This window comes from Dysidea avara, chromosome 7 (assembly GCF_963678975.1).
Source record: "Dysidea avara chromosome 7, odDysAvar1.4, whole genome shotgun sequence".
NCBI classification, from domain to species: Eukaryota; Metazoa; Porifera; class Demospongiae; order Dictyoceratida; family Dysideidae; genus Dysidea; species Dysidea avara.
In genome coordinates, this window is record NC_089278.1 from 1673868 (window position 1) to 1695938 (window position 22071).

General features: G+C 37.9%; 1 pseudogene; it reads left to right on the plus strand.

Moving 5' to 3' along the window:
• Window positions 1–2398: 2398 nt before the first annotated feature.
• LOC136260662 (ras-related protein rab7-like) lies at window positions 2399–19051 on the plus strand (annotated as a pseudogene).
• Window positions 19052–22071: the final 3020 nt, after the last annotated feature.

A 22071-nucleotide genomic window follows, 5' to 3' on the forward strand; every position in this document is an offset into this window, starting at 1 on the left:
AGAAGCAACATTACATAACTATAGCTACTCCAATACACAAAAACAGACAAACACAAAAGATAGGTTGGTAATTACAAAGAAGTTAGCCACATTGATTCCTTAAGAAGTGCTTTGTGTAGGAAATCACGGATATATATCTAGCTAGCCAAGTACTGCTCCCTAGTATGTGCAGCTGATGTGGTCCGTATGAATTCTCATGTGCTAATGTTGACGTGCCCACCATTCCTACTGTGTACTTTATAAGGCCAGATTTATAGTTTCTCATCACCCGCCGCCTCTAAATTCATCACTGCCATAATTGATCATATGCAAATTTTTTATTTATTTTTATAATTATTAGTTTTTTGTTACATGAGATATTTACAAGCTATACAACCACAAAGATAATAATATAAAACACTTAAACAGTGGGCAGAGAGCCAAACTCTGCCCAGTCCTGGGATGCCTCGAGGTATGTTACAAGCTGTTTATGGCAACAATTGGACAGCCTAAAAGTTGCCAAAATTGGCAACTTTCGGCAACCCACAGGCCACTCAAAGTTGCCAATATTGGCAACTTCAGGCCACCCAAAGTTGCCAACTTTGGTAACCCAAAGTTGCCAATATTGGCAACTTCAGGCCGCCCAAAGTTGACTATATTGGCAACTTCAGGCCGCCCAAAGTTGACTATATTGGCAACTTCAGGCAACCCAAAATTGCCAATATTGGCAACTTTTGTGTTTCTTTGAGTAACCACAAATCACGCTCAAAAGTATCCAAACTTAGCAATAAATGTACTTTCTTTTATAAAAGATGATAGAGAATTTGATTGCGGGATTCGGTTATCCACAATTGGTAATTTTGTGTGACAAATTCTTAGAATTGCCAAAAATGGCAATTTTATAAAAGCGTGTGCAGTAGCTGCTGTTTTTGGCAATTATAACAACAGTCTAAAAGTTGCCAGTTTTGGAAACTTTGACACTTACAGTTTACCAGTATTAAGCATGAAAGTGAGCATTACAGTGTTAAAGTTCACAAAGCTGCTAACTTAACTATGCTTGCTTTAGAGGAACTGTTATAATGCTATACATTCACTTTAAAAGCAGCAGTAGGAATATAGCTATGTAGCAAACTTATGATTTGAATGTGAATTGACCAAAATGCGATAAAATGGACAAAGTCATAAGAATATCTTGCTACAAATCATGCTATATAGCTACAAATCCTGCTATATAGCTACAAATCCCCAAGAAGAGGTTCCTCAAGAGGCTTTCACACCGTTGGCCAACGTAAATGTAAGAGGACCAATAAAAACGCATTAGATATGGACAACATTAATTATAATTCTGTTTGGAAAATGTACATCAACTGTAGTTGTAAATAATATTTCTGTTGAATCTTAAAGATACGTAAATTGTAGAACAGTGCATTGCAGCAGTAATCACCATATATATCGTACGGTTTAGATATACATTGAGCCAGCAGGTATAAACTACAATAATTATAATGCAGAATAGGGTATTCTAAATTTGTGTTATGTATATATTTTGCTGCCAAATTTGGCAATATTGAGTTAAACCTTTCACCATCTTTTTGGTGAACTAGACCACAAGATCTGCTAATCCAGTTGCCAATTAAGTCCAAGTTCTCAATTTTCTTAGTTAAAATTGAGTTGTATTGCTGGAATGCAGAATAGACAGGTACAAGCACAGTTTGTGGATGTTCAAGCTACCAAATTTGGACTATAGTTTTCAGTTTTGGGACAACTTTTGGCTTGCTTCCAAAAGTAGCCTAAAGTGGAAACCTCAGAAAATTGCCGAAACTGGCAATTTGTAAGCAATATAATAGTTTTGCAACTTTTAAAAGTTGCCAAATGAGGAAACTTTTATTTGCAAGAAATTGCCAGAAGTGGTAATTTAGTATGCATGAACAGTCCAATAGTGGGCATCAAATTTTGCCATTTTTGCAAACTAGATCCCACAATTGATTTATTCATTGGTCTTCATAAAAAAGAGTACATTTATTGCCAGAATTGGTAGTTTTGAGCCCCATCTTAAACTGCCAAATTTGGAAACCATCAGCAGTTTCAGGCTTGGCAACTTTTTGATGGTTTCCAAAAGTTGCCAAAACTGGCAAATTCTTAGCAGTCCTATAGCTTTGCATTACACTGCTTTATAAAGTTGCCAAAAGTGGTAACTTTTGTTTGCAAGAAGTAGCCAAAATTGGCAATTTTTAGGCTGTCCAATAATTTCCAAAATTGGCCTTGTAATGGATGATGGTATTATTGCCATTACCTCAGCCATTACAGAAGCAAATGTTTATACATCATTTCCGGTTAAAGAAAAGCGTTTCTTCCTGCTTCAGAAAGATGGTAAAGTGTAAGAATAAGGCTTTTTTTATAATCCTTGTAGTGACAGATAGCCTGCTGTTGCTGTGATTTTCGGTGCTTCTTCAATAATTAAATGATCGCCCGCCCGCATCAAAATTGAGGAAGTGGTTGATGAGAAACTAGCAATCTACTTTGCCTGGCCTGCCAGCATGGCAGGTCCAAGGCGAAAAATCGTACTGAAAATTCTCCTGCTAGGAGACAGTCAGTGAGTCATTACGTACTATATAAGCTTATGTAAGTTGTAGCTACGCTGAAAAGATTGTGCACTCAATTGTGCATGGCCAGACCATAGATAGTATATTCTCCGTACCAGACCAAGTCAGTACCGACACCCTTATTTCCGCGGAACGTACCTTCGCCTTCAAACATTCTTCAGGCACGATTTTTGGCAGAGCTATTCTCCTGGATATCGTCTTCCTGTGACCTAAGTTTGATGTCAATAGCTGCCTCCCCTGACAAGTGACAGCTGAAAAGGTGGGGAGTTGACTGGGTTACAGGAACAGTATTTCAATTACTGGAACCATAGACTGATAGATAATAGCGTGATTTCCGGTTTGATTCCGTTACGCGTGACTAAAAGGACAAGACAGATTATATTATTAATTAGCAAAGCCCACCAGGGGCAACACGCTAATATGTACATTTCAATGTCAATTTTGTCCGGGGATCTTCAATGTCAGGAATAGGTAGTTGATTCCATTGAATAATTGTTGTGGTACTTTTAAACATCAATTTGAATAAGCTTAAGAGAATGGTGAGAACAAGTGTGTGATATCGGAGCTGGTAAAGGTAGACAACAATCAGGTGTGACCACTAACTTTCTTAAAATTTTGTTCTTTGGTCTTGCAGACTGGGCTGTTCAGGCCCGTAGCCAGGGATTTTGAAAGGGGGATTCTTTTTGACCAAAAGTGGACCTTTAGTAAAGGTCCAAATATTGTGACTGTTCTATTAGAGTGGTTGACTGCTCTATTAGAGTATCTCGATCTTGCATTGCATTTAATCCATGCAATGAATGAGTTACTCGAAGCGCTTAATTTAGTTTCTTATTAGTGGTATCTAGTAAACTGTAGCTAATGGACTTTTGCTCCTGAAAATTTGGACTTGTATACCAAAAATTGTGGACCTTTTTTCCAAGAGGGCGGTTCTTCCGAACCCCCCGAACCCCCCCTGGCTACGGGCCTGCTGTTAAAGGTACATCAACATGTCTGCTATTCGGCTATCATGCTGCTGCTGACTAGATCTGAACCACAGTTTGTTCAGAATTAAACGGACAGCCCGATACTCAAGTTTGTTTATACTTGTGATTTGGTATGGATCCCAGATGGCTTCACAATATTCAATAGATGGTAGTAATGGCTGTTTGTATAGATGATCTTTAATTTCTGTTGGCGCAGTGGGCAAGATTCTTTTTAGGAATCCAAGAAGTTGATTTGTTTTGCTGCAAATATAATCTAATCCATAACAGCCAAGCTGTAAAAAAGGGTGCGGCCCCCAAAAAAGACCATGGTGAGAAAAGATGTGAAATCCAAGGTGGTGGCCAAGAAATGGCTGTGATGGTAGGTTAATTTTAATAACGACAATTCAGGTGAATTAGGTGCCAAGACCAAGCGGCACCAAATTCACCTGCATTGTTGTTATTACATTAACCTACCATCACAGCCATTTCTTGGCCTCCACCTTGGATTTCACATCTTTTCACCATGGTCTTTTTGGGGGCTGCACCCTTTTCTTACAGCTTGCATATCAAAACATATGTATGGGATTTGTCAAATCAAGCATTTTCAGGTGGTCAACATTAAAAGTTTTCAAACACTGGGTTAAACCTTTAAAAATTAAGAATTATACATTAAACAAATCTAATATCTGTTTAATATCTTTTTTGAAACCTCAACTTGGTAAAACAGGCTGATCATAAAATCTCATCATTCCTTGTCCTTTGCTGTCCAATACAAAATACATGTATTTTACACTACACACAAAAACACTAATTTACAACCTTTAACTCACAAAATTTCTACAGCACACCATACAATAAAAGAAAGCCCTTGAATTTCTCTAACCAATTCCGACCGTACAAATGGGAAAATGTTGCCATAGCGACAGTTATTTGCTGCTGATGATGACATAATACGCACTCCATACATTAACCTATTGGAAAATTTAATTATCTCGCCGGGAAATCCCAATTTACAAGTTGTTAACCTCAACCAAATTCGCTAAATTTGGTATCATTCCACGCAACAAAGGATGCTTAATAAGACTCCGACCGTACAAATTGTTAAACAGGTTAGTTTATAGAAATATGTTTAAAAAACACGTGTTTTTACTGGCATTGGAACACGTAAATTTCGCGGTACAAGGCTCCTTTTTAGCTCCCCCCTCGTTACTACACAAAGAACTTACACATGAATCGAATCGCCTTTCATCAAGGAATATGATAAACCAAACTTCGTGTCTGTCAACCAAAGTACGCGGAAGTTATGGTGCCTTGTTTAGAGGATGGTGTTATTTTATACGAAACGGGCGTAACCCATTCGGAAATCCGGAATATCTTACACAAGTTTTGATATGGGCTGTTTTGAATTAGGTATCACTTCTTTTTGTATGTGTATACATCAAAGCCGTCTTTTGGTCGGCTTTGGGGTTATTTTAACTAGTGTTATTTTTCTTTACTTAGAGAATGAAGAAAGACATTCAAAGCAGACTTTTTAATATTGACTATTTTTGATTTTATGTGCTTAGTTAAAACATCAACTCCCACATAATCACTGAAAAGCACTAGCCTGGAGCACTCAATGACTCAAAACTTTGACAGTTACTTTTCTCAAGCTTTACTGAATAGAAGGCTGGAAACACATAGTGTGCTAAGACTTCACATTTGAATGAAGAGTTACTAATGTGCAAAAATTTCAATTGAACAACTTACTAATTCTTGACATAGCAAATGAGACATTTCACTTGAAAAGCAAAGGTAGCTAGCTACACATGAGAGCAGAGCTTTAATGTTTCCTATATATTGAGTGCTTAGCTATACATTGTTGTGCTCAGTTGTTTTTAAGCAGCGTAGCTAGCCATCAACAATTTTCCTACTGGTGCAACATAATTAGTATGCTATAAGAATCAGTATTGGTTATGCTTCACTAAAATCAACATAAATTGGCTAAATTGAGCAAATAATAACAGTGTGTCATCACAGTATACATTACTAGTGTGTATATAAGAGTGTATAGTCCTGATCTGTATCATCCGCCCACCCGCATCCTTGAGAGTTACCAGAAACTAAGATATGACTTGGAGTGGCCTTACTGTGACTGTGACTGTTACATTCTGTTGTACCTTCACTCATACATAGATTAGAGTACATAAATGGGATAGTAAACACAATAATGTGACATCACGAAATGTGTACATTTCTATTGGAATTCTGTGTATTATGTCACAATTGTATTCATGATATTTGCTGCGCATGTATCAAAGAGAAACAAATGAAGTGTAGTTTGATATTAAACAAAACAATAGACTAAAACATTAAGCTATATAAAGTCAAGTAGGAAGAGGGACAATGGACGTGGAGGGGAGGAGTGGAGTGGATACAGAGTAGTGGGAACTGGTAGCTCTTGGAGGCACAGTTTGATGATTGAATTTATTTCAATGGGTGTGTACTTCCTGAATGGCTGAGGGAAGTTAGTTGATAATGTTGAAGGCCCTGAAGGTGCGCAAAATTGGGTTGGGTGAGTTAAGGTGAAAGGAAATGGTTGCTGATGTGCAAAGTACAGTAATGTATCAAGGTTAGAATTTGAATGGTAAGCAGGAGGAATACGATCAATAAAGCCATAGGCTGATGACACAAATTGTTATAATGACAGAATTTTGCAACCAACAATTATGAAACTTCGCTACAATGAACTCAAGTAAGTAATTTGGGGAACCAGGATGCTCAAGTAGTAGGGTCAAAAACTGTGGTTTCGTGACCAACCTCTGGCTAACAAAGTTTGATGATTTAATATTGTACTTTAGGGTATTTTAAACAAAATGAGCTCCCACACCGCCTTTTAAAGTCTGGGGAAAGTTTGGTAGAGCCAAAAGTCCAAAATGGTTACTAGCTGACATGCGCAAAAATAAAACAATAATAAAAATTTAAATAAAGGTTCTTTTTAGACTAATTTGGGGTCAAGGAATCCATTTCTGATGCTAGTTTTGTGGTTGGATGTTCTGTTAATGTAAAATTATAAGAATTTTGTTCAATAAGATGTAATACATATAAATACTGTGTTAAGTCTAATTCAAGGTTCATCCAATGACTCCAACTCATTTGATGATTCAGGTTCAGTATCAAAATCAGATTCAGATGCAGCTTCAGATTCACCTCTGAATTGGCAGAGTCATAGCCATCCTGTTGCACTGATGGGACTGGAAGTGAAATTGGAAGGGTAGATTTGTGTGGCGCATTGGTCTGCAACAGTCATTAACTAATTCCCAACCATGACCTATGGGAGAGGGACGTCTTCTCAGGTCAGAGTGGCACTGAACGTAGGCTAAAAAGTTGGCACTTTTGATATGCTACTCAAGATTGTCATCATTAGGAAGCAAACGCATCGGAGATTTTTTTCTTTAGTCTTTTCCATTTGGTTGCACAGGCTAGATTCAGAGAGGAATTTTGTGTGTCCATAGATGTAGCGGATAACGAAGGACTTTAGGTCATTCGAGACATCATCAATCAGTAGAAGGCCTTCTCTACACTTTGAGATGAGGCTACGGGCCTCAGTACTTTTTGACAATTTCTCATAGAGGGATATCTTGCTGTGCCCAGAAAAATAGCTATTGGCATCACAGCCAGTCAAGACATGAAAAGGTATAAGAGATTTGGCAAAATCTTCAGTACACATACCTCTGCAGAAAAAAACAACTGCTTCTTAGAGGTATTATAATACCTGGAATGTCATGTGAAATGGCTGCAGCCTGAATGTACACATCTGTGTCTTCTACGTCAATTATTGCTATAGACAGGTGATATTGATCTTAGAGCTGCATAAACACATAGCATAATTGTGCCAGCCTGACCCTGGCTAAAGCTCAGGCTTTCTTTGGTGTCACCTGTTGACAGACTCACACAGTCCCCACCCACTGAGTAGACTAGTTCCTGACTGATAGACATAGACAGTTCTGAGAGCTGATGAGTTTTGATTGGAGCCTGGAGGCATTTCTTGTTGCCAGCAGTGTAGAGAATTGTCTTGAATTTGCAGGCCATGGGAAACAGATCAGCTGGCTTCATATATACATTGGGTATGACAGCCTGACCCTGGCTAAAGCTCAGGCTTTCTTTGGTGTCACCCGTTGACAGACTCACACAGTCCTCACCCACTGAGTAGACTAGTTCCTGACTGATAGACAGTTCTGAGAGCTGATGAGTTTTGATTGGAGCCTGGAGGCATTTCTTGTTGCCAGCAGTGTAGAGAATTGTCTTGAATTTGCAGGCCATGGGAAACAGATCAGCTGGCTTCATATATACATTGGGTATGAGACCTTGACCCTGAATACGCAATTCACACTCATCATCTTTGATGGACTCAGCATAGTCATGGGGATCATTGATGCAGGTGATGGTGGTAACACTGACATGCTGTGCCAGGATCACAGACCCTATTGTGTTGGTGTAGTCACCCCAAGTGTATGGAGACCCATCACTCTTGACCCGTAGGTGATGCTAGGTGCTACATCATGTCCACTAATGCTGTGTAGGAGTTAACATTAAGGGGCTGTAATGCTAACTTCTGCAGAAGTTTGTTCTTTTGAGTTTTTCTGAAAGTACCATCGGGATTGAACAGTTTTAAGTATTCTTCAGATATACAATGTTTCATGAGCTCTGGTAGAGACAGTAGACCACTGACATCAACACGGATGCTAGTGTCCTGCCATCCATTTCTCCTTGTTATACTTTTAGTGTCTTTTCAGAGACTTTTCTTGATGGAATCCCTGCAAAGGTGAGATGCGAATTACGTTTTATGTGATTATGGATGGATTTTTCTTTAGAATAGATGTGCTCATCCAAAAATTTTAATCAGCTGGGTCTCGCCATCTTGCTTGGCCTTCTTGAAGTCTCAAATGAGCTCAGGTGTAGCTGGAATAGCTAATTGTAAGGTTCTTAGAGCAGGTGATGCTGGATCAAATGGAAAGCAATGTTGAAGCATGATGTTAGATCTTGTACAGCCTGCCCATCTCTGCGGATACGTGCTGGAGTATATTCCTTGTGCTTTTGAGAGAGTTGCTTTCTATTCATCTGAGCAGCTTGAATTTGACCAATGTTGTTGACAAGTTTTAGTATCAGCAATTAATTGCTTATCATTGCAAAGAATTGATAGTCAGCTAGTTTTAGTCAGCCAACTCTGTCAAGGGGGTTGTGCACTGTCAAGAAAGGTACTACTGACTGTGGAGCTGAAAGAACAAAGCTTAATCACTGTAAACAGCTAGCTAGTTGTTTGTTCCGGTAGCTACCAAACTTAAATTTCTTGGTTATGGGAACATCCAATCACAAAAATAAATGGATTACTTGACCCCAAATTAGTCTAAAAGAACTTTTATTTGAATTTTTATCATTATTTTATTTTGCGCATGTCAGCTACAGTATATAGTAACCATTTTAGACTTTTGGCTCTACTGAACTTTCCCCGGACTTTAAAAAGCGGCGTGGGAGCTCATTTTGTTTAAAATACCCTAAAGTACAATATTAAACCATTAAACTTTGTTAGCCAGAGGTTGGTCACAAAACCACAGTTTTTGACCCTAGTAAAGGAAGTTATACGCAAAATAAAATTGGAAGTGCCGAAAAAGTACTTTAAGCCCCATAACTTTCTTCACAAATATTTTTAACTGTGATATGCCTTTTCCTTACCATTTAACAGAGAGAACTGGAACAAATATCAGGAACAGTTGCTCAAAGAAACAGCAAATTATCTTCTATTTTTGTCAAAAGTTTAAAACACCTATGCTAGGTTAAAAGACCGTATGCCTAGTTTACCACAAGTCTCGAAAGTAGAACCGGCTATACAAGAAGCAGTGTGGACGAGGCATGAAGGTACTATGGGTGAATGTGAACCCTTTGCTACAAATTTTTCGGCTTAAATTTCCTCACCAAAATCTCTCACGAAGCCCTAAACCCTTACTACAGTCTGTTGGATTACCATTTATGCTGCTTAGAACACTAATTTTCTGTACTTGAACATAAACTATCTTATCCCTTTGAGGTCATGCGTAACACAAATCACACCGGAAGTTGTTTGCTTTTCCTATCCCTTTTATGTGCTCTGGCTCATAGTACCTTCAGGCCTCATCCATGCCACTTCTTGTATAGCCGGTTCCTCTTTCGAGTCTTGTGGTAAGCTAGGTGTGTCACCAACACAGTCTTTTACACTTGCGTTGTACTGCTAGGGGGTTTTAAACTTTTGCTAAAAATGGAAGATACTTTCTCATTTCTTCGAGCAAATGTTCCTGTTTGCTCTAATATTCCCTCTGGTTCTCTCTGTTAAATGGTAAGGAAAAGGCTTATCACAGTTAAAAGTATAGACTATATTTGTGAAGAAAGTTACAGGGTTTAAAGCACTTTTTGGACCATTTTTTTCACTTTAAATCTCATTTTATTTGGCCTATAACTTCCTTGAGAGTTGGTACCATCCTAGTTCCCTCAATTACTTACTCGAGTTCATCGTAGTGAAGTTTCACAGTTGTTGGTTACAAAATTCTGTCGTTACAACAATTTGTGTCTCTTCAATACAAGCACAGCAAGCATAATGAGTATGTTTGTGACGTATTACATGGAATTCCAGTAGAAATGTACATATTTAGGGATGTCACATTATTGCATTTCCTATCCCTATTATGTACTCTATTATCTATGCTGGAACACACATACACTTGCGTGTTTCAATTACGGAACACTATCTAACCACCAACTAAGATGTTACTACCAAAGCCATATAAAAATCCTACTACATTGTGAGACAACATCCATGCAAAATTTCAGCATGTCAGATCACGTAATATAGAGAGCTACAATTTTTTTTGTAAAAATGAACACACAAATTGCTTGATAATTAAACACACACAATGGTCATTTAAGGGCTCTACAGTAATTAATAGTGGAACAGCCAACTTCTAACCAATTGTAAGTCCTTCTCTTTGTTCTGTTTGTGATCTCTTGGCAGTTTCTAGATGCTTTATTGGGAAAACTTGGTGGCATACTTGAACTCCAGTCATGAAAATGAGTATTAGGTTCCTTACACTTCTCAACAGTTGGCTAGATGGTGGTGGACTCCACTTCATTGTACCACAGAATTCTACCATTTTTATTAGTATAACACCTGTCCGATAATTGAAACATACGTTTCCAGTAATTGAGTCAATCCGATAAATGATACGATTGCTTACACTAGCTACTTTCACCAGGGGCAAGATCAGGGATATAGGTATGGAAGCTGTGCTGCGCCTATGTAGTTACAAGGAGGTGTCACGTAGGTACGCGCTGTAGCGAAGTCTTGACCAGCCAAAATTTCGGTTTGGCCTGTAACTAAGAACCTTTTTCAATCTTTGACTGGTGACTGAGCAACAATATTTAAGTACTTTTTGATTGTTGGTTACCCCTTGCAGCTATACCGACCCTAAATTGGTTTCATACTTTACTCCTTAATAGTGCCACGTGAAACCTTACTTGTTGTAATATATTAGCTATATGTGTGAATAATGGTAATTGTATTGGTAAGTTTGACTACTTCAGTTTGATCACTTCCTGTAAAAATATTAAACTCCAAATGTGGCAAAAATCAAAATTGATTTATTATCCATTATTTTAATGGTATATGTAATAGTTATACCACAGGCACGGGTGCTTTGCCTGATATATACGCACAAGCACAAGGGCTGCAGGCCCGAGTGCGTATATATAGGCAAAGCACAAGTGCCTGTGGTATAACTAATATGTTCTACTTTAGCATGTAGACCCACCTAATTGGCAAAATCTTTAGTTGCTATACCCTTCTCTTATATAGGGAACCAAGTAAGCTGTGATTGTGGGATTGCATTTTGCCAAACAAACTGTGATTGTGGGATTCAATAAAAATTTTTTTTTGCTAATATAGCAATTTTAAGAGACCAGTGTTAATTGTTACTTATTTACAAAAGTAAAAAACAAATTACTGTTGATGTGTTAAAATTGAATCCCACAATCACAGCTTGCTTGATTCCTTATATAAAAGAAGAGGATAACAGTATAACACTGATGATTTCTGGATATAGTGTGCACTCCTATTAGGTGTGCAATGTCTCAAGTTAACGAGATATACGCACTGGTGGCAGTGTGTATATCTTGTTAAGGCAGTGTGTAACAAGATATGTACCACTCTGCGTGGGCAGTTCAAAGGCATCGCCAGTACCATAATTTGTATATTGCACTGCTGCAGACCGCAGCGAGTGCATTATAACGCACTGGTTGCGGTTTTGTAGACCACAACGAGTGCATTATAAGTTATAATGCACCGACCGCAGTGCAATATACAGATATTGCACTGGCTGCGGTTTTGTGCAGCATAGCGCAAGTGCCGGTGGCGAAGACCACTACAGACACCTCACCTAATAGGTGGAAAGACACTACACAGATCACTCGAATTCTTTTATAGCCTGACATGTAAAGGTCGATTGTGGGCCATAACGTCACCAATACGTATAATGTTTACAAGCAGCCAATGGCGATCGAAAAAGCCAACGCGGGTGGCCACAACTCTAGTCTACATATATATAAACGTACTTATACACCTTACTAGTCTGGTGCCATCTTAGCCAAGGTTAAACTGTAGTCCACTTCGACAATGACTCAATAAAACAAATATATTCTAAATAATACTAACCTTTACGTTCGATTGTGGTAACCAGTTTTGTCATGCCACCAGATTCGAGTTTAGCCAGTGTGAATAGTAAGAATTAGACTAGTATCGTTTAGTAGTTAGGTTTTGTTTACTTAAACCGTCTATTTAGCTGATTTTTTCGCTCGAGAGAATCACTATGGCGATTAGTCTGGTGCTTAGTCTATATGGCACGCTGGCATGCTGAGCACTACATGATAGAGTGGAACAGCGAATGCAGGTTAGTGATATAATTATCCCATAGCGTACTAGCTTTCAATATCTCAGGTGGCTGCAGTACTGCAGGGGGAACGTCATCGCAACGTCAGGCTTGGTTACCCACAATCGATGTTAGAAACCTGGCCTTTATAAGTGTTACAGCTGTCTTGTGAGACTCTCCCCACCTATTAGGTGAATGGTACATAACAGTTATACAACGTGCACTCGTGCTCTGCCTGTATAAACGCACTTGCCTTTGGGCCTGACGGCCCTCAGGCTCGTGCGTTTATATCAGGCAGAGCACTCGTGGCCGTTGTATAACTATATAATACGCACTGGTAGCAGTGCGTATATCTCGTTAACATTTTGAGTCAGTGCGATATGTGATATCAGGAGCTTATGAGCCGCTGAAGGCGGCGAAGGAGCATGAAACTTATGTAGCCTGCTGGGTGCCATCAAAATCCAAATTCATTAGCGATTAGTTTCCATATAAGGAAAGTAAAATCTCATTAATCGATACCATATACTAATTGCGCGCGACACTCATAGCAATTTATTCAAAAAACATGACATAATTTGGATTGTGATGGAACTGAGTTTCATGCTCCTTCGCCACCTTCGGCGGCTCATAAGCTCCTGGTGATATATATGCACTGGTTTTCCTTTGATCTGAGGTGTGAAAGTGGTACATAGTTAAATATACCACTTTCACACCTCACTTCAAAGGGAAGAGAAGGTATATAAGTGGTATAATAGCACTGCTATCAGTGCTCAGGAATGCATTAACGAGAAATGGAGGTAGTATATACAAGTTATATCCCCTCCTAGGAGTGATATAACTTGTATATACTACCTCCTATTCTCATTAATGTATTCCAAGCATTCTCAGAAATCATCTGATTTCTTTGATGAAACTGTGTGATCTCCTCTGCTTTAATATAGCTACACTTCACAGGATCGATAGTGGGTTTTAATTTGTAAAATGAGCCAAAGCATAGATCATCAGACATGCCAACTCTCATGCGTTAGGCGTGAGTCTCACTTTTTGGCTAGTAATCTCACGCTCTCACGCCTAACCCTCTGTTTCTTACTCTTTCAGCTTAGTTCTCACGCATTTCTCATGCCTGATCTGCTTCATAATTAGCCCTGTGCTTAAAATTAGACAGCCCTGTGCTTATTTTGTACTTTGAGAATGTAGTGCCCTTTTTTTTTGGTCTTCACTACCAAAAATCCTGGAGCTGCACTTGAGTCTGGTCCACATTGCTGGTAGTGTTTGAGGTCTCACTCCTAAAATTGTTCAGAGGTTGGCATCTCTGGATCATGGACTTGGGGAAGAAGTTAGTTCGTTGTTTTACTGAATTAAGAAGGTCACAGGTTAGTTTATATTGATCGTGTTGCATTCAATAGTCACGTGGCGATGGCCATTATAGTGTTAATAGTATTCACTACTTTAGCTTATTCATGGCTAGTAAAAGTAAGTACTTTAGTGCACTTGAATCATAGTTATATTGCTGTTTTGACACCTGGCGCGATGTCACACACGCGTAGTAATAGTCTCGCGTGGACAGACCACTTTTTTTCTTTTTCATTTGGTCGGGAAAAAAAAGGGTCTGGTCCGGTTCGAATACCCACACTTGTTCTCAAAATCCCGGTTGTGGCTGGGATTAATTCTATGCGTGCATCTTAATGCATTCTCGAAGCATGCTTGAATGGACGTTAAGTCTGCCATTGACTGGGTAATTGAAAAGATAGAATTCCGATCATTCAGTGGCGAACAGGCAAGCTACGATTTTGTATTATTATTATTATTATTATCAATTTTACCATGAGGGAAGGCATACACAAAAGGCAAAGCCTGTACAAGGTGTCAGCCCAAAATACAGTATAACATTACAAAAATGTTTGTAATGTTTGTATTGATTGTAGTAAGCGCACATAGAATTAATCCCGGCCACAACCGGGATTTTGAGAACAAGTGCAGGTATTCGAACTGGACCAGACCCTTTTTTCCTGACCAAATGTAAAAGAAAAAAAAGTGGTCTGGCCACATGAGACTAGCGTAGTAACTGGGCGTGGTGCTTAATTGGCTAGGCCATTATAGCACTGTAAATATATTCACTGCTTTAGTTTATTCATGGCTAGTAAGTACTTTATAGTGCACCTAAGCTTCATTATGAGCTGTTCAGCTCGTATTTGGGCTTCCTGTGTTTAATTGCGTACCCACAATCGAAGCGATCTGTATGCTCGTGACGACACACTTACGTTTGGCCTCTCAGCAGCGCCTTGTTGTTGCTTTTACGACATTATCCACAATCAAAATTCACATGGTCTCATATAAATACACTCGCAAAGCATTCCTGCAGTTTCCATGCACACTTGCAGGTGTGTCACTCAAGTGGAATATATTAGTTGTAACATGGGCACTTGTGATTTGCCTGAAATATACACACTTGCACTCGGGCATGAAACATACACACTCGCACGAGGGCGCAGCCTGAGTGCGAGTACATTATTTCAGGCAAATCACTCGTGCCCATGTTACAACTACTACTTGTTCATTTATAGCTGGTTGTATCATAGACCCTAACACACATACACACACACAGTGAGTAGAGCAAAGCCATGTTGATAATCGACACCACAATATACTCTGTAAGTCAGCTAACAAGGACTGATACAAACTGGCAACTAACTTATTCTGTGTTTGATGATTAGGTAATTCCAATGGGTTGTTCCAATGGTACACACATACGCACACACAGTGAGTAGAGCAAAGCCATGTTGATAATCGATACCACAATATACTCTGTAAGTCAGCTAACAAGGACTGATACAAACTGGCAGCTAACTTATTCTGTGTTTGATGATTAGATAATTCCAATGGGTTGTTTCAATGGTACAGTAATGTATACTACTTCATTGCAAATGTGGCGATCTGTTCTCAACTCCCAAACATGTGTGGCCCAATTTGTGCAAAGGTACCTTTTCCACACATTGTACAATATGTAGATACAATGGTTTGAAGTATTCAATTGATCATCTCTTGCCAATCAATGACTGAAGTTGTATACCCACCAAATGTTCACCACGAGTGGAGCTAAAACCTCAGTTTACTGTTGGACATGGCCTAAAACCTGACAGTTTATTATGGGCATGGCTTGTAGTCACCGCTAAACCATCAACACATAACTTAATTAAAACATCAAATAACTAATATCTATCCACCCCCACATCATGATACTACACAGCGCAGTGGAGATTAACATCGGCTTAGATTTATTTAATCAAAACCGATTAATTAGCTAGTAACGAATATCAGCCGATACTGATTATTGAACTAATTATCGGTGCAACACTATATTTTATTTGCATGTGCATGTCAAACTTCTGCAAAATGCTGTTTTCAGTATGTGAAAATAACAATTTCTGGCAAGGTTTCTTTACCAATTGAAGGATAGCAGCTACACATTTAAGTCTCATACATGCAGGGTGCAGTGAAACAAAATTGACCTTACAACTACTGCTGTAATACTTTGTTTGCATGCATATGACTTATATTAGCTACTGATATCTTCAAATTAACATTTTAAGAGTCAGAAAGTCAAATGTGGTAATCAAGCAATGCTTACAACTAGGCACACAAAACCGGATTAACCAGCTACACGGGTGCACTATTCTTCACGGTTGCAAGTACCATACCAGTGCTCTGAATACCCCACACAATTATCAGGCAAGCTGTTTGCCAATTAACTCAGTTTAAATTATTAAACTTCATTTAATGTGGCTCACTTTACCGCAATTAATCAACCTCCATCAACTGATTGTGGTTGTTTTGGTAAGTGTGTACAGGGTCCCAGAGTTTTTTGTGTTAGCCTTCAACTTGATCATATCATTCTTTACTATTATGCATGCACTAAGTCTAAAGGCTTTGGGGACAATACATGTTAAAGTAAACCACAAGATTTTATATTAAACCTTCCTATGGCCTGTTCGTAAAGTGGAAAAATCTTGTGGTTTACTTTGACATGTTTTGTTGTAGGGTTCTTCAAAGCCTTTAGACTTAGTGCATGCATAATAGTAAAGAATGATATGATCAAGTTGAAGGTTAACACAAAAACTCTGGAACCCTGTACACACTTACCAAAACAACCACCATCAGTTGATGGAGGTTGATTACTTTATAAAGTTGTGGTAAAGTAAGCCACATTAACTGAATACTTTATTAGAGTAGAATTGACTGTTCTAGTAGAGAGAACAACTGACGTAGACTTTGCCAATAGTAAAATTTTCATGTGGGATGTACAATAAGCAGGCAGATGAGGAAGATGCAAAACCGCTAATCAAGGCCTTAGCTTAACAATCTGTATATGTGCTTCCATTCTGGGTTCTGTACATGATTTTTAAAATGGTTAGCTACAAATCTTATGGTGTGCGAACCAAAAAATCAATTATTCAACTTTCAAACTATTGTCATGTGTATAGAAGTCAGGAAAACACTAGAGTGACAGCAAATTTCATCCAGTTCTTCTAGGAAAATAGCACTAAATATTTTAAAATCAATTGATTTATCATTATCATAATTTTGCATCCTTATTCTTTTAGGCCAATATTCTCTTGTCCACTCTTACTTTAAAGTATATTTGGTTATAGTTGGTGATTTTTTGGTAGTGGCATTGTTTGTGTCACCAGCTGCAGCGTAGTAACAGGAGCTTCTTCCACATTTACTGGAGTGGTCAACTCGAAGCCAAGGACAGAGTATAGTGAGAATCAAAGATTGTTGACCATCGAAACTAAGACCATTGTTGTGAGAATTCCTTGGCAAAGACTGTGTCCTCTAGCACATAAGCCCTTGCAAATGTGCTGAAGTATTGAACTAAAGGAATGTTTACTTGTCATGTCAACTCTAAACTTCACACTCTAAATATGATAGGCTTGTCAGATTGATTATGCAATCTGCGGTGATAAGCCAGTACTCATGTGATCAGGTGGTACCCAACACATTAGATTTTGTTAATTGTGATTAAAAATCAGTGCAGTACAATTATCATTCAGATGGTTTTTCATCAAATGGGGAAATTGCTGGGTTGGACAAGTACAGGCTGGAGCTAACTGGCCATGGTATCATTAACCTATAACATGTTTTAGTACACTGTTAGCTTGTAAGAAAATGGTTTCCAGATGTATTGTTCAATGTGCCAGTAGTTTCTTGATATGATGCAAACTAACTAATTGACTAACCTATATAATTATATTACTAACAAAAGCAAAATCTGACTAAACTACATGCACCAACCTATCACACCAGTAACTAGGACTGATAATAACTAAAGTGTACTTTATCATTTCAAAATAATGACTAATATTACAGTATCTCATATAGATTTTAGAGACTGTCAAAGCACGTGCATCAAAGTGACCAGGTACCTTTCATCTGGTGAATAATGGTGAGGTAAAAACCATACCTGTAGTGTAGGCCTTAATGCTGTTAGTATGTATTGACAGATGATTCAATTTTGAGAATGGTTTAGCATCTGCCACTCAGAGATGCTATAATGCCGGCCAGCAATGCTATTTGCAATTCTGTACACAAGCCAACTTAAAACCAAAGTAATCTACATGTTGGGGTATTTGTCTCCTCACAACTTCTTTGTTTTAGTGATGTGCATGAAGTTGTCAGGAAAAATTTGGTAAAACTGGAAGCACAATTTAAATTGTGATCTTTAACAGTAACGCTAAATAAATCATACCATGAAATGATTAAGTAATGCTGTGTAGTTTGATCCAGGTACAAACTATGTGGCATACAGGGTGTTGATGATTTCCTCAAATGTATCCAGTTAAATCCTCACATCATTTGAGAATGTGCATTTATTTAAAATTTGCTTTTAATGTAGAGTTGGAAAGAGCTCACTGATGAATCAGTATGTAAATAAAAAGTTTACCGCACAGTATAAGGCAACTGTTGGAGGGGACTACCTTACAAAGGAAGTTATAGTAGATGATAGGCTTGTCCAATTCCAGGTATGAGCTAGCTGCGTCATTATGCCCTTTTCACTGTATATCTTGTTAGATCTGGGATACAGCAGGACAGGAAAGATTTCAGAGTCTAGGAGTAGCTTTCTACAGGGGGACTGACTGTTGTGTGCTTGTGTTTGATGTTACAAACAATGACTCATTCTGTGCACTAGACAAACATAGAGATGAATTTCTCAAACATGCTAGTCTAAAATCCTAACAACTTTCCTTTTGTTGTACTTGGAAACAAGATTGATTTAGAGAACAGACAGGTATGCATTAGGATTATTGCTGTTCTGTAGATATTGTTATGATAGGTGTCTATGAAACAAGCAGTGGACTGGTGTGAGGCAAAGAGCAATACATCATATTGTGAGACAAGTGCTAAGGAAGATGCAAATATTAACTTGGCATTTCAAACTATGGCCAAAAATGCCCTAGGCATAAAAGAATAATGCCACTTTTAAGATACAGTAATTTAAATTATGCAATACAGCTGTCATGCATGTAATGTTTACTGTAATTGACTGTTTTGTTGTAAAATAAAATCTATATTCATTTTACATGCACGTCTATATATCTAGCATGCCTTTTGTATCTTCAAGGTTTAAGGTTTTCTAATCTGTGTAGCTTATTGCCTCACTGAAGCAACTTTCAAACAAGTGCCTCACTGAAGCAACTTTCAAACGAGACACACATCACACAAGCTGTCAAATTTATTGAGATGTTCTAATAGAGCAATCATGCTAGTCACCCTTGATTTTATAGCAGAACCAATCATGTAGCTATACCTCATCCACTGCCAGTTGTGAAGTAAGTATATACCATATCCACTTGTAAACATGCACCATTATCTGCTGTCATGACAACAATACAATTTGATTACAATAAAAATAAAGCAAATTATGTGCCATGTAGAGCCGTAAAGTCATCATAAACAATAAAACTGTTAGTTACTCAATTTAAAATGTGCACTTTATAGTATTTATATAGTTTCCACGTGCATTGTTAGTGCATGCAGCTTACTATATGGAGTGTGCAGCTATTACATTTGACCTTTGCATCTTACAATAGTGACCTCACTGACCTTTGTCCAAATATCACACATGCATACATCACTCAAATTTGTTCAAAGTGGGTGTTCAATTAAAGATCTTGCAATTTCTCTGAAACACAAGTCAGTGTATACCTGCAGAGAGTCAATAAGGGATTATCCATAATTTCCAGCATTTTCACAAGCATACAGAGAGCACTCTTTTTGCTTACCCCCTCCCTCCTACCCAAAGCGTACTATAAAAATGTTGATGTGACAGCTATATGATCAGTGTTAAATTTCTTTGATGTACATCTCCTGTACCTGTTAATCCTCAGAATTAACATTGGCATTTGATTGTTTATATATAGCCTTGCTTGGCTAGCTCCTGAAGTGGCAGTCATTTAGTGCCCAGCTACAACTCAGCTTTCACCACCTTAAACATTCCAATCAAATGCTAGTACTATATTACTTTATGTGGTACTATTAAGATCAACATTTTAAAAAGTGTACAGGTGACCCCCTCCCTCCTAGTGTACTCTCTGTACTCTTGCGATAATGCTGAAAATAATGGATGATCCCTAACTTAAAATTTATTATGATTATTACTAGCAAATCAACCCCCCATGCTATTTACACAGAAATTCTTGACCTAAAAATATGTAAATTTTAAGAAATGGAAGTTGAAAATGTAAAAATATAACAAAATAAAAAAATTTTAAAACTTATACAAATCAAAGATTTAGCTACTCAGTCATTACTTTTGGGATTTTATAGAGAAAGATGAAATGATGTATTTCTGAAAATTTAATATTGGCACCACCTACCCCTTGATTGTATCCATACTACATTATACTGGTTCAATTTTGCTTAATAGCTGTAGGTCTAGGTGCTCTCTAGGGCTATATATGTAATAGTTATACCACGGCTATGAGGAATTTGCTGATATATATATATACACCTGAACCCTGAGGGCTGCAAGGTGCACATTCCTTCCTCTTTGAATAAAGTAATGAAAATGACATAATCACATTATTAATTTGAACAAAAGGGATTGAGTATAACTAGCTATGACTACCCCACCCTTAGACTTGTCTCCACCCACTCTCTGATTGTATATCAGATGGGAGGGATAAAAAACAGTGTTTATATTCTATATAACTACTATAAGTCCTTTGAGAGGGAAAGTAATGTGGAGTACATATATGAATTTCAGGAATTTTTATTTCCATTGGGGAATGAATAATTATTACAGACCAAACACTATCATTTCAAATGTGAGTCATGCATATGCAAACTGAATGAGCATTAGTCTCGGGCGTGCATTTCAATACTTTCAGAAGTCATTTGGAATTTTCATGTTTGTCAATGTCGTATTTAGCCCCATTGTAGATGTGTTATACAAATACACTTTTTATGATTACATTAGCCATACTGTCCATACAACTTGCAATCACTAATGTTCGAGAAGCTGAACAGTGTGTCCAGGTCCCTAACTCAGCACTACCCTTATGTCTTATATAGGAACCCTGCTAATTCAGCTGCAGTGGCTGCATGAGGAATCCATGCAATCCAGCTCCCTTTTTGGAAAAAGCCTTACTGCAGCATTTTACATTTAGTTTATCACATTTATTCCAAAAACATGCACTCATATCATTTTATTTCTCTTTGTTGCAAATCACATGCTCAGCTCAATTTCTTGTTGTTGGTACTACTATATACTTTTAAAGACTTCAGATATGTACTTTTTTCAAGGAATAATTGGCAAGACATTGCTGAGGACTGGAGTATTGCTACCACATAGTAATAGTACTAGTTTTCAGTACACTGAACATGAATAGAATATGATAACAGTATGTTACTTACACTGAAGGCCTGTTAGCAGTGTGTGCTAGCAGCCAAACTGAAAATACATTACAATCAGGGGTATGGGAGTATTGATACAGCAATTATAACAAGAACAAAGAAAATGATCAGCATATAATTATTTGGGCTAAAATGTTGATTCTAGAGGTGTTCATAAATAATCTAATTGTGATGGGAGAAAGGACATCCCACAGTCTAGGGGATTTGATTAAAATAGAGGTTACATGTATATTTGTTGATTGGAGAATAATTGTGAAGCAAATTGTGGAAGTGAGCACTTGCAATTGGCTGCTTTAAAGATTCACAAAGAAGAGTATTTCAGTGAACAATAATATTATAAGTGAGTTGAGATTGGACAAGTGCTGTATAAAGAATCCTTCTAGTATTGGCGAGGGGCAGATCCAAAGGTTTCCAGAAACTTCCAGTACATTCAGGCAACTATTAAAATTGATTTTGTAAAGGTATCAAAGATTCAAATACTCTAATAGAGCAGTCAACTACTTATACCTTAACCACATTAAAAAGTTATTTAGTTTACGTACCAACACATTATCTCAGAGCATGAATTTTTACCTATTGGCTGCCCCATAGATCCCCAGAATGGCATCCATGTATCTGTTGTAGCTTCAAACTTCACATAAACTAACCTTTAAGCCTGCTCTTGTAATGCCAACAGATGAGCAG